This window comes from Chlorocebus sabaeus, chromosome 5 (assembly GCF_047675955.1).
Source record: "Chlorocebus sabaeus isolate Y175 chromosome 5, mChlSab1.0.hap1, whole genome shotgun sequence".
Classification (NCBI taxonomy): Eukaryota; Metazoa; Chordata; class Mammalia; order Primates; family Cercopithecidae; genus Chlorocebus; species Chlorocebus sabaeus.
Window position 1 is genome coordinate 43,898,134 of NC_132908.1, and position 14,259 is coordinate 43,912,392.

Sequence of the window (14,259 nt, forward strand, 5' to 3'; positions counted from 1 at the left end):
CTCCTAAAGTGCTGGGATTACAGGCATGAGCCACCGCGCCCTGCCAAAGCCCATAGTCTTTCCAGGGCCTACAGGCCTGGTGGTGATTGGCCCCACAGCTGCTCATGGGCTGCCTCCAGATGGCACGACAGTCTCGCTTCCCAGCCCTCCCTCTAGCCCTCTGGCTCTATAGGCAGCTGCGGCATCTCTGCTGGTGATGGAGGCAGCAGATGTTGGATGTGGCCACAGCCCAAAGTCCAGGCTGGGGCAGCTGTTAGGAGACAGGACCTCCATGGGCCTCACATGTCTGCACATCTCGTGAGCAGAGGCTGCCTTGGTTCCAGGTGATCTTTCTAGGATGTTTGTACAACAAACACCTTAGAGGCGAGTGTTAGCATTTCCTCCTGGAGCAAAAAGCAGATGTGCCCACTGCCCGTTATAAAATATTCTGCTCCCTGGCTGGGCACGGCGGCTCAGGCCTGTAGTCCCAGCACTTTGGGAGGCCAAGGCAGATAGATTGCTTGAGCCCAGGAGTTGAGACCAGCCTGGGCAACATGACGAAACCCTGTCTCTACTAAAAATACTAAAATGAGCTGGGCATGGTGGCACATGCCTGTAATCCCAGCTACTCAGGAGGCTGAAGCATGAGAATCACTTGAACCTGGGAGGCAGAGGTTGCAGTGTGCCGAGATGATGCCACTGCACTTCAGCCTGGGCGACAGAGTGAGACACCGTCTCAAAAATAAATAAATAAACAAACACATAAATACATAAATAAAAATAAAATAAAATATTCCGCACAGCCCCTAAGGAGGCCTAAGCTCAGGGCTCCTTTTCAGGAGGTTTATACTGCATACAACTTTATGTGGTATATTAGACTCTTCTCAGAAGCAGAGAGGCAGTGTAGCCTGGTGGTTAAGAGTGCAGACTCTGACAGGGAGCCTGTGTAAGCTCAAATCTCAGCTCTACCACTGCTGGGCACGTGGCCTGGAACAAGTCACTTAACATGACTTCCCTGCAGAAGGTGATCTGAGAGTAGACACTCAAAAGAAAGGGTAAAGCCAGGCGCAGTGGCTCACGCCTATAATTCCAGCGCTTTGGGAGGCTGAGGCTAGGAAGATTGACGCCAGGAGTTCAAGACTAGTCTGGGCAACATAGTGAAACCTGTCTCTCCAAAAAATTACAAAAATTAGCCAGGCATGTGGATGTGCACTTACAGTCTCAGCTACTCGGGAGACTGAGATGGGAGGATCAGTTGATCCCACGAGGTTGAGGCTACAGTGAGTCATGGTTGCACCACTGCATTTCAGGCTGGGCAACAGAACAAGACCTTGTCTCAAAAATAAATAAATAAAACATAAAAGAAAGAAAGAAAAGATGGGATGAAAACCGTTTGGCACTTGTTCTGTTAAAGATTAACACAGCCAGGCTCAGTGGCTCGCATCTGTAATCCCAGCACTATGGGAGCCCAACTCAGAAGGATTGCTTTAGCTCAGGAGTTTGAGACCAGCCTGGACAACATGGTGAGACCTCATCTCTACAAAAAAATAAAAATAAAAATAAAAAGTTAGCCAAACATGTTAGCACACACCTGTGGCTCCAGCTACTCAGGAGGCTAAGAGGAGAGGATCACTGACGCCCATGATTTCAAGGCTGTGGTGAGCCTGTGTGACAGAGCAACATTCTGTCTAAAAAAAGGAACATATGACTACCGTATGAACCAAAAATTGTACTCCTAGGCAGATACCCAACAGAAACACAGCCCTATGTGTGCCAAAAAACATGGACTAGAATGTCCAAGGCAGTGTAGTCATGACAGCCAGACTGGAAACTACCCAAATGCTCATCAACAGTAGATGAAAAACAATTATTTCCACAGGAAAGACTATGATGAAACAATGAGAATGATTATCTAAACTACATACAACCACGTGACTGAATCCTGCAGACGTCATGTGGGGTGGGAGAAGCTGAGCGCAAAGCATCTGTGGTAGGACTCCATTCACAGATACAGAAGCAAGCACGCATGTCGGCCATTAGAGGTCAGCTTTGGAGACAGTGACTGGAAGGGAAGTTTCTGGGAGCTGGGTGTGGTCTGTGTCTTGAACCAGGTGTGAATGTTAATGATGTACTTTTCTGTATGTAAATTATTTTCCAACGAAAATTTAAAAAGTGGAAGGCGATGGTTTGAATGGATTTAACTCAAGATAACGGGAGTAGGCCGGGCGCGGTGGCTCAAGCCTGTAATCCTAGCACTTTGGGAGGCCGAGACGGGCGGATCACGAGGTCAGGAGATCGAGACCATCCTGGCTAACACGGTGAAACCCCGTCTCTACTAAAAAATACAAAAAACTAGCCGGGCGCGGTGGCGGGCGCCTGTAGTCCCAGCTACTAGGGAGGCTGAGGCAGGAGAATGGCGTAAACCCGGGAGGCGGAGCTTGCAGTGAGCTGAGATCGGCCACTGCACTCCAGCCTGGGCGACAGAGCGAGACTCCGTCTCAAAAAAAAAAAAAAAAAAAAAAAAAAAGATAACGGGAGTGGGTTCTTTGGAACCTGAAAGGATTGTTTCAGAAAATTCCACAGGCTCCTGTTCTCTTACAAGCCAACAGTGCTGGAGCAGAGAGCATTTAGATGCCTTCCAGGAAGTGCTGTCCATAATGGGACTAAGAGGAACGGGTTTAATAACCTTCCTGTGCTGGCCGTACTTTGTGGTTTTCAAAGCACTTCCCCACATATCTGATCTGCATTTACTGAGTGTGGAAAAATTGTTATTTTAGTGGTTCCCACTTCTAAAGAAGGGCGCCAATTTAGGAAGTAAATTTCCCTCTCCTCTCCTCTCCTTTTCTTTCTCTCTCTCTCAGTCTCTCTCTCTCTCCCCCAACCTCTTTTATCTCTCTCTCTCTCCCCACATCTCTCTCTCTCTCTCTCTCTCTTTTTTTTTACCTCAGGGCTTCACTCTGACACCCACTCTGTCTGCTGGAGTGCAGTGGCATGATCACAGCTCACTGCAGCCTCGACCTCCCCAGGTTCTGGTGATCCTCCTACCTCAGCCTCCCTAGTAGCTGTGACTGCAGGTGCATGCCACCATGCCCAGCCAAGTTTTGCATTTTTTGTAGAGAAGGTATTTCACCATGTTGCTCAGGCTGGTCTTGAGCGCCTAGGCTCAAATGATTCACCTGTCTTGGCATCCCAAAGTGCTGGGATTACAGGCATGAACCACTATGGTGGGTCTGGATTGTCCAGTTGCTCAATAGAAATGAAAAAAAAAAAATTGAGTGAGGCTGGGTGTAATCTCCAAGGATTCACAGAAATCTTGGGGCACAGGGATGTCGGATTTCCATTAACAAGGGATCTGAGGTCCCTGCCAGTTTCATTTAAATTTCAAGAACAGGCTGGGAGCGGTGTCTCACGCATGTAATCCTAGCACTTTGGGAGGCCAAGGCGGGCGGATCGCGGATCACTTGAGGTCAGGTGTTCGAGACCAGCCTGGCCAGCATGGTGAAACCCTGTCTCTAATAAAAATACAAAAATTAGCAGGGTATGGTGCCACATGCCTGTGATCTCAGCTAGTCGGAAGGCTGAGGCATGAGTCTCACTTGAACCTGGCAGGCAGAGGTTGCAGTGAGCCGAGAGTGTGCCACTGCACTCCAGCCTGGGTGACAGAGCGAGACTCTGTCTCAAAAAAAAAATTTTTTTTCCCAAACAACAGCATGACTGCAGCAGGCTCACACCTGGGTATGGGGAGATGGGGAGAAAGGCTTTATGGTCCCGATTACACAGGATAAATCAACCCCAGAGAGGTTAAGAAACATGTCCAAGGTTACACAGTGAGTGTGGCCCTGCGGGATTTGAACCACTGGGCATAGAACACCTGGAGAGGATTTGGGCCCTGAAAGTCCTGCTCCTGCTGTCAGGTTTCCAGGCTGGCCTGACTCCTGCCCTCCTCCAGGCTGGGAAAGTCCATGCAGCCCATTTTTTCATCCATGAGCTGCCTGGAGCCTTCTGATGAATCACCTTCTCTGGCCTTGATAAGTTGGGGGAGGTTTCTGAGCTTGTCCTTGAAGCACCCATCTCACAGATGTGACGGGGCCTGCCCTGTGCCCAGCCTCAGCCTGGTCCTGGACATGCGGACCCAGCCCCTCTCCTAGAGGAGCTCGCAGTCAGGAGTGGAAGCAGGGGGCAGCTGTCTTCAGAAGGGGATGTGCACAGGCTGCCAGCTGCATGGTGCCTGATCCTGGGCTTGGCCAGTGACCACCGCCCTCAAGGAGCTGGGGCTGGAGTAGTGGAGGATGGGGAAGGAAGAAAATGTCCCTAATTTGCAATGACGGGCCTCTAATCTATAAATAGCTATCGGAAATAGAGCAGAGAGAGAGAAAGAGAAGTCATTTGCAGGCTTACATTCAATTCAACAGCAGCCTTTTTCTTCCTTCTGAGACAAGCTATTTGAGTCTATTCAAACTGAAAAAAACAAAAACCACTTTGAATGACCGAATAATCTATTCAGCCATCTTGATGCCTCTCCCAGCTGGGAATTCACATTTTAGGCAGCCTTTGTCCCAGGGGTGGGTGAAGGCAGGTGGGTTCTGAGTGTCGAGGTGGAACAGCGAATACCCAGTCCCCTTTCGGCCCCTCCCTCCAAGAAGTGTACCTGTAAACTCCTCAGCACCAGCAGCCGCCATGGGAGAAATTCATTAGCAGATCTGGTTTTGCATAATTTAGTAGCTAGCATTCACAAATTAAGTCTGCTGGCTCCCCTCGTGGTAATGGCCTTTAGAGAGATGTGAGGAAACACAGGCTTGTAATCCCAGTAGTTTTCTGGAGATGATAATTAATAATAACAGTAAACTGCTAATAAGACACATTAGTTTTTCCTTCCACTCATGTCTTCTTGCTCATTCCTCACCACTGTAGAAGAGGAAAGCAGGTGTGATGTCCTCCATCTGATAGGTAAGGGAACTGAGATCTGGGGAGGTGTGCCCAGTTGGGGAGGAGGCTGTTCTGGAAGCTGCCTCTTCAGCCAGACTGGGGAGGGTCCTGGTGCCCGCTGAGCTCAGGACCGTGGCCCACTCAGGAGGCCGTTGGGGGACCATAGGAGAAGCAGGGCTTGGGAGCACTAAGGCTCTACCCACAGTCTGCACAGCAGGAACCTCAGTCCTTGCTGGAGTCCTTGGCAGAGCAAATCCTTCTATTAGCAACACCATCAACAGCCGCCATAATCAAAGCTAATCTTTGTCAAGTCCTTTCAGCCACCAAACACTCTTTATGCATGCACCATCTCATCAATAACTCACAGTCACCCATGAAGAAGGTACCTGTCACCTTTTTGTTTTGTTTTGAGACAGTGTCTTGCTCGGTCACCGAGGCTGGAGCACAGTGGCTCAATCAAGGCTCACTGCAGCCTCAAACTCCTGGGTTCAAGCGATTCTTGCACCACAACCTCCTGAGTAGCTGGGACTACAGGTGGCACCACATACCCAGCTAATTATTTTTCTTATTTTTTTGTGGAGATGGAATCTCACTATGTTGCCAGGCTTGTCTCAAAGTCTTGGCCTCAAGCAATCCTCCTTCCTCTACTCCCCAGAGCACTAGGGTTTCAGTTGTGAGCCACAGAGCTGGCCAAATATCACTTCAATTCACTGGTGAGGAAACGAAGGCTCAGAGAGGCTCCAACAGACCCCAGTTGGAGTGGCTTCCTGGTCCCCAGAGTGTCTCCTTCTCTGGGATTGATCTGGACACAAGTAAGCCCGGTGGCTCTGCTTCTGACACATGGCCTTGTCCCCTTGCCAAAGCTGATTGGGCCAGGAATGGGCTACTGATCTCTGTTCGGCCAACCACAGCCTCTGTCTGGGACGCGTTAGGCTGGTGCTAAGGCAAGGGAGGCAATACCCTTCTGGCGATGGCTGGCGCCATGGCAGCCCTGCTCTTCCCCCGTGCAGGAGACCAGGCAGCAGCAGGAAGGCACCTTCAGAGATGGGGAGTGCAGGGACAGGCAGCATCCTGTGGTGTTTGAGTCCTTTATTCCAGTTGTCCCTGAGGTACCCCAGTGCTGACCAGCCCCGGTATCCTCTGAATAAGCCCCCTTTACTTGAGTTGGTTGGATTCAGGTTTCTGTCTCTTGAAACCATGAGTTGTAACCCAGGACCTTGGCTGGGGTCCCCCGGGAAGCATGACGTGGCAGGGACTGGAGTCTTGTCCCCTGTCCACCAAGGCTTCCAGGGCCTCCTGGGACTTTCTTCTTTGTGGGTCTCTGCGGGGACTGCGGCAGCCAGGGAAGGCCCTGTTCTCGATGCCCACCGCAGAGAGCGCCAGTGAAGGGCAAGTAGTACTGAGACTACGTCCTCTTTGAATCCCCAAATCACAGCACCAGTGTGGCACAGGGCTTATTCATACCACCCCTGTGTTCTGGGCAGGACTGGCCGAGCAGCAATGTGGGGCCTTGATTTTTTGAGGGAGAGGAGGCCATGGCCACCTTGGAATTGGAGGAGTTCGGGAGGCAACGGTGTCCATGAAGTAACCCCTGGCCTTTTGCCCTGGACAGGACTTGGAATCCCTGGAGGCTCTCACTCCAGGAATCAGGGTGGAGACGTCCCCTGCCTTCTCCCCACTCACCCTGAGGGCCTCCCTGAGTGATGAGGAATCCAAAGAGTGCTTTCCATGATTTGTGTCTCCTCTCCATCCCCCAATCCCTTGCAGAAATGTAACAGGCTCCCACTGCGCCAAAGAATCCCCCAGGTCAGCGCATGGGCAGCCCGCGTGTGCAGGACTGTGGTTGGACTGCCTGGGCTCACACCACGGCTCTGCCCACTGCCAGCCTTGGACCTTTAGATGCGTTCTTCAACCTCTGCATGTCTCAGCCTTCTAAATCCATCATGAAAAAAGATGACAGTAATAACAAGTAATAACCTTATGGAATGATTGTTAGGACTCAAAGACGTATTACAAGTCAATTGCAGTACTCGGTGAGCTCAGTAAATGCTCGCTAGAGGTAGCAGGCCAACAGAGGGAAAGGGATTCGCCCAAGGTCCCACTGTAAGTCAGGACTCAGCTGGTACCAGAAGCCAGACCTCCTGGCCACTGGTTGATCTCCTCTAAAGACCCAGAAAGCACCGCATTCTCTCCCCCGTGCCCACCCTACCACCCACCCGAGCTGCCAAAGTCTCGCAGAGGCACGTGGGATGCCCAGAATCGGGGCTTTATGTTTGCTGCCTTGGGAAGGGAATGCACTGGGGAAGGGGCAATGGGTTTCTGTGGATTGGAATTTATTTTTTATTTATTTATTTATTTATTTTTTTTGAGACGGAGTCTTGCTCTGTCGCCCAGGCTGGAGTGCAGTGGCCAGATCTCGGCTCACTGCAAGCTCCGCCTCCCAGGTTCACGCCATTCTCCTGCCTCAGCCTCCAGAGTAGCTGGGACTACAGGCGCCCGCCACCTCGCCCGGCTAGTTTTTTGTAATTTTTAGTAGAGACGGGGTTTCACCGTGTTAGCCAGGATGGTCTCCATCTCCTGACCTCGTGATCCACCCGTCTCCGCCTCCCAAAGTGCTGGGATTACAGGCTTGAGCCACCGCGCCCGGCCGGATTGGAATTTATAAAGTAGCAGTTGGTTCTGGTGATTCAGGCAGTGATTTGTGACTTATTGACACATCAGAAAAAGTTGTCAACCCACCCCAGTCAGCTCCTTCTCTGGAAGGCACCACCAGCTGGGAGCCCCCACCCTCACTCCACCCCTAAACCAATCCTTTGGAAGTGGGAGTGGGTGGCAGCCTCCCTCCCTCCCCCAGCAGGGGGATTGACGTTGCTGTCCACAGATGACCAAGGGACAGGTTGGATGTTATTTACTGAGGGGTGTGCGCTGTGAACTCTTTCCTTCCCTATGAACATTTCGGTGAGGCTGATGTTGCTCGCTCAAGGGTGTGCATGCAAGCTCATTTCCGTGAGTGGGGCAGGTGGGCACTTGGGGAGGTCTGGGTGTTGAGTCCTGGGCTGTCTGGGAGAACAAGGAACTGGCTTCTCAGATGCGGGGCTGAAAATGTAGGGTGGAGAGGCTCCAGCTGCCATCTGGAGGATGCGGCTGATGGGAAGGGAAACCTCTCCTTTTCCTCTTCTGCCTCCAAGACCTCTTCAATTTTTGTTCAGATCAGGACCGTTGGTTATCTTTATAATAACGGTTTTAAAAATCAATAAAGAAAATTTAGCAGCAACTGAGAAGAGGTCTTGAAGGCAAAATAGCTGGACGACGGAGGAGCAGATGACAAAGGGGTAGAGAGTCCGAGAGCACAGCCAGGTCCCAGGAGAAGGCCAGGAGTGGCTCTGGCATGTGGGAGAGCTTAGGCCATGACCACAAGGACAGCCTGGGAGTTGTGCCTTCTGTATGCAGGCCAAGGTCTCTGTGGTTCACACAGTCTTACATGTGGCTGAACCATATACACACCTGCAAGGAGGGTGGAACAAATGTCCCCATACTCCCATGTCACAGGGGAGAAAACCAAGGCTTGAAGATGCCATGACTTTCCCAAACTCACACAGGCGAGTCACGGCAGGGCCTTGATGGGCCCCCAGTAGCCCATCTGGCACGTTCGGGGAAACCCAGGCCTTCAGGTGCACAGCTGGCAGCTGAACTCTGCCAGACAGACATGGGGCACAAGGCACACAAGTGCACCCAACAGCCCTGGCCTGGGCTCGAAGCGAGGTCTCTGAACTCCGAAGGCCCAGCTCCTTCTGCCCTGCAAGAGCAGTCCCAGGAACGATGAAGGAGGACGAAGAAGGGCCCGGAACTCCATGATGGGCAGGCCCCTGGAGCACGCACTGAACCGTTTGGTTTTCTGCTGTCTGGTCCTGGGCCGGGCTTTTCTCTGGGTGGAGGTCATCGAGGCACACGCTGAGAACTGCCATGGGTAGGAGTGGCCTGCACTGTGTGCCTCTCCTCGACATGTGACCAGCTGATGCCCAGAACTTGGTGGAGACTTCACACTGTTTCTAAAACAAACAACAAAGCATCTTCTATAAAACGTCTATCTCCTGGTGTCATGAAGCCACAGACAGCACCAGAAAAGGGTGGCCTGTGGAATGTGGCCTTCAGTCAGGCACTGCCCTGGGAAATTTGTCCTCAACTCTATCCTTTTTTTTTTTTTTTGAGACGGAGTCTCACTCTGTTGCCCAGGCTGGAGTGCAGTGGTGCAATCTCTGCTCACTGCAACCTCCGCCTCCTGGATTCATGCCATTCTCCTGCCTCAGCCTCCCGAGTAGCTGGGACTACAGGCACCCGCCACCACGGCTGGCTAATTTTTTGCATTTTTCGTAGAGATGGGGTTTCACCGTGTTAGCCAGGGTGGTCTCGATCTCCTGACCTCGTGATTTGCCTGCCTTGGCCTCCCAAAGTGCTGGGATTACATGTGTGAGCCACCGCTCCCCACCTTCTATCCCCTTCTAAGTGGTTAAGTACTACAGCTGGAAAGGGGTAAGGCCAGGACCCGCCCCAGCGAGGACAGGCATTCTTTCCCCACTGTATGAAGCTTACTGCATCTGTCCCTGCTGCTGGACTCCAGCTCAAATGGTCAGCAAGAGGCCGGGTACAGTGGCTTACGCCTGGAATCCCAACATTTTGGGAGGTGGAGGTGGGAGAATCGCTTGAACCCAGGAGTCTGAGACCAGTCTGGGCAATGTAGCAAGAACCCACCTCCACAAAAAATAAAAATGTTGGCCGGGTGCAGAGGCTCACGCCTGTAATCTCAGCACTTTGAGAGGCCTAGGCGGGCAGATCACAAGGTCAGGAGATCGAGACCATCCTGGGTAATGCAGTGAAACCCTATCTGTACTAAAAATACAAAAAATTAGCCAGCCGTGGTGGCGGGCGCCTGTAGTCCTAGCTACTCAGTAGGCTGAGGCAGGAGAATGGCATGAACCTGGGAGATGGAGCTTGCAGTGAGTGGAGATCGCACCACTGCACTCCAGCCTGGGCAACAGAGCGAGACTCCATCTCAATAATAATAAAAAAATAAATAAATAAATACATAAATAAATAAATAAAATAAAAATGTAGCCAGTTGTGGGACAGCGCATGCCTATTATCCCAGCTACTCTGGAGGGTGAGGTGGGAAGATCACTTGAGCCCAGGAGTTGGAGGCTGTAGTGAGCTGTGATTGCGCCATTGCACTCTGGGCGACAGAGCAAGACACTGTCTCTAGTTAAAAAAAATAAAACAGCCAGCAAGAACTTTGTGAGCAGCCCCAGGTCCTGGCCTCCAGCCAGTCCTAGCAGGGAGAGGGGAAAAGGCTGAAGAGATGGCACACATGGTGGAAAAGGCTCAGTTTTAGGGGCCAGACAGGAGGCTTCAACCTGCCGTAACACTTCTGTTTGCCTGTGTGTCCATCTGTCCACTCATCCATCCAATACCCAGCACCTGCTTTGTGTAGAAGTTTCTGGTGGAAAGTGCTCGCAGACAGTGAGGAGAGAGGCTGAATCCAGGTAGCAGTTTTTCCCTGGTGAGTTCACCACAGTTCCTGGTCCAACCCTCAGCCCCAGGCTCACAGTCTCTACCTGGTCAGCATCTCAGACTCAGGAAGGTCAATGCACCTCCAAAGCCCTCAGAGACAGAGGCAGAATATGTTCTCACCAAGAGATCACCCACAAAAATGAACACTGCCGGGCAGACCAGAGATCTGTGTGGCCTGACCAGCCCTCTTTCCTTGCTGGCCAATGACGTGGCAGGCCTGGCTTCATGGTGGGCACATGTGACGGGAGTCGGTTAGGGATTCCAGTGACTTGTGCACTGGGAAGTGGTGGTCTTCTCCTACTGTGGCCCTGCCTTCCCCTGGAGCCCATCAGATCAAGCATTTCTTCTTTTAATGAACTGAGGCAGGGCCACTCGCTCTGCTGGACACTGTTCTGGTCTGTCTCTGGTGCTGGTTCTCCTCTCCTCTGCTTGCAGAGCTGGCCACCCCCTTCTCATAGACACATGCTGCCTTTATTTTTATTTATTTTTTTGAGACAGAGTCTCGCTGTGTCGCCTAGGCTGGAGTGCAGTGGCCACAATCTCGGCTCGCTACAACCTCCACCTCCTGGGTTCAAGCGATTCTCCTGCCTCAGCCTCCCAAGTAGCTTGGATTACAGCTGTATACCACCAGGCACCACTAACTTTGTTTTATTTTTAGCAGTGACAGCGTTTCACCATGTTGGACAGGCTGGTTTCAAACTCTTCACCTCAGATGATCCACCTGCCTTGGCCTCCCAAAGTCCTGGGATTACAGGTGCGAGCCACTGTGCCCATCCCTCCCTGTTTGCTAGTCTTCGAGGGCACTTAATTCACTTCAAAATGCACTCTCTCGGCCCAGGGAACACAGAGGTGAACAGTACACATCTCTCCTGGCCTTCCTTACTGGTTGGGAGGGAAGGAAAGCCATGCCCTGGCTCATCAGGGCTTCCTTTCTGTGCACTGCAGGCAGATCATTTGCTTGCAAGGATGCAGGCTGCCAAGGAAGCCATGGCCGGGCCTGGTGGCGAGCAGATGCCGGGGATGTTGCTGGGGCCACCGCTGTGGTATTCTGGGGTGCGAGGGCTTTGGCTCTCCTTTCCTTTGGGTGTCTTTCATTCTCGGGCTGTCCCTTCTGGGGAAAGGGAGGTCCCACGATTACTGATACTGTTACAGGATCTTTGAGGAGGATGTTGATATTCTTCCTGGAAACCTCTGTGGCCCGTGGGCCTTCACCTGAGTTCTAAATGAGGTACTCAGACAAGTGAAGGATGAAGAAGACAAAGAGAAGCTTTATTCAGTGTTAGAACAGCTTGGGAGGTCTGCAGTGGGTAGCTCATCTCTGTAGGCAGGTGGCCCATCCAGTTCAGCTCTCAGCAGGCCCTGGAAACAGTGGCTCGTCTCCAGGAGGCAGGTTGTTCCCACGTCTCTGCAGGTGTCTGAAGCTCTGAGCAGAAAGGATAGCTTCTCTCTGCAGCTGGTCTTCCTGTCCTCTCTCCGTCCTCCACCTTCTCTGCCTTGCTCTGACCATCCTCTCTCTTGCTCTGGCTGAGCCCAGGGCTTTTATGGTGCTCAGAGGGGAGGAAGTGCATGCCGATTGGTCCATGGGTGGCCATGGGTGGGCCTGGAAGAGGCACCATGAGTCCCCACTCAGGTCCGCAGTACTGGCAGCCCAGCCCCCAGCCTTCAGGCCCTCCCCGGCCTGAAGGTGGGGCCTTACTGGGGTCCCTCGCTTCCACCCAAGAATCTGTCTCCCGCTGCCATTCATGACCCCTCGGGCTCGGCCCCAACCCCTGCTCCAGTATCGGAGTGGGCGCTGGGAGAGGAGAGAGGCCAGGTAGCAGGAGCAGGGACAGGAGGCTGGGCGGTCTTCCCCAGCCGCCTTGAGGATGCAGGCTGCAGAGATGCCTGGGGCCTGCGCCTGGTAGGGTGACCGCAGCTGCATCTGGGAACTCCAGTCCCACCAACCCGGAAGGGGCAGGACTCCCGCTTGATTCTGGCTCCAGCCTGCTCTGTGAAGCGGAAGGCCCAGGTCTGCAGCCACAGTTTGGGGACTGCGGCTGCACCCGCAAGGGCAGATCCTGCCTGCTCCCGGGTCCCCCTCAAGAGTACAGCGAGTCTCGGATCCACAGCCGCAGTTTGGGCGACTGTAATCCTGCCCAGGAGGGCGGGGCTTTTGCCTGCTTCGTAGACCGGGAGGTCTGGGTCTGCGCCGCGGTTTGGGCAGCTGCAGAGGCAGCCGGGGAGCCAATGCCCCAGCTCTGAAGGGGTGGGGCTCCCACCGGTTCCTTGGAGTGTGCAACCCCCCGCTGCGCCTCCCTGCTGCCATCAGTATCTCCAGGTAAGGCGGGTCGCACTGGCTTTTGTGCCCTTCGTCCATCCTATACTCAGCCTAGAGGTCTTAAGGGCTGAAAATGGAGTCAATAATTTGCCTTTTAGTGAAATTTGTGGCTAAGTTCCTAATGGTGCACTTCCAGCGAAGTGGGCATGCTTAAGTCTTTGTTAGAGCTTCCAAAATTCAGTACCGTAGAAGTCTCTCTCTCACTGGGGGACCTAGGGCAAGTAATTGAGCCCCATCTGAGCCTCAGTTCCTTTGTAAAATGGGGATGAAAAATGCCAGAACCTATCCTACAGGGTCATTGTACGGGGCTTAGAACAGGGGCTGGCGTTGGCAGCCGGGCGCGGTGGCTCACACCTTCAATTCCAGAACTTTGGGAGCCAGAGGTGGGCAGATCACCAGGTCAGGAGATCGAGACCATCCTGGCCAATATGGTGAAAGTCTGTCTCTACTAAAATACAAAAAATTAGCCAGGCGTGGTGGCACGCGCCTGTAATCCCAGCTACTCGGGTGGCTGAGGCAGGGGAATCGCTTGAACCCGGGAGGCGGAGGTTGCAGTGAGCCGAGATCACGCCACTCACTCCAGCCTGGCAACAGAGCAAGATTCTGTCTCAAAAAAAAAAAAAAAAAAAAGAACAGGGGCTGGCGCTTGGGGCAAGTGCCCCCTAAATGTCAGCTCTTCTTATTACTTGGCCTCTCCTGGAAGCTGACTTTTTAAGGGAGCAGCTTTCTCTGCCTCTTTCTTTTTTTGGTTTTTATTTTCACCCATTCAAGTTGGAGGAGTAACTGTCTTTCTTTCATTCTTCTCCCTCCTTAGCCTCTGCCACATTCCTTGGGAACCCAACTCACTTTCTTCAGGAAAGGAAGCATCTGCAATGGGGTTTGGAAATCCCATTGCTTGGGGGCCACTGGGGGTGCTTGGGCAGTGATGCCCCAGCCCAGAGAAGACCCTGCTTTCTTCTTTGAATTCATTGAAATCTCTGCCTCCCATGAGTTCTTTTCAGGAAAATTGCTCTCAATCACTTACAGCTATTTCCCTTTCCGAGGGCCTAATTCCCCTAATTCCCAGAATGCTGCCCTAATTGTATTGTAGTTTCTGAGAAGGTGACCATGGTAGGGGCTGGGTGTATATGTGTGTATCTGTGTGTGTCTGTATGTGTGAGGGTGTGTCTGTGTGTGTCTCTGTGGCTCTCTGTGTGTAAGGATGTGTGTGTGTGTGTGAGAGAGGGTGTGTGTGTCTGTGTGTGTATCCGTTTGTGTGTGTCTATGTGTGTCTCTGTGTGAGAGTGTCTGTGTGTCTGAGAGGGGGTGTGTGTCTGTGTGTGTATCCGTGTGTGTGTCTATGTGTGTATCTGTGTGTCTGTGTATCTGTGTGTCTGTATGTATGAGGGTGTGTCTGTGTATGTGTCTCTGTGTAAGGGGGTGTGTGTGTGTGTGTGAGGGTGTGTGTGTCTATGTGTGTATCCGTGTGTGTG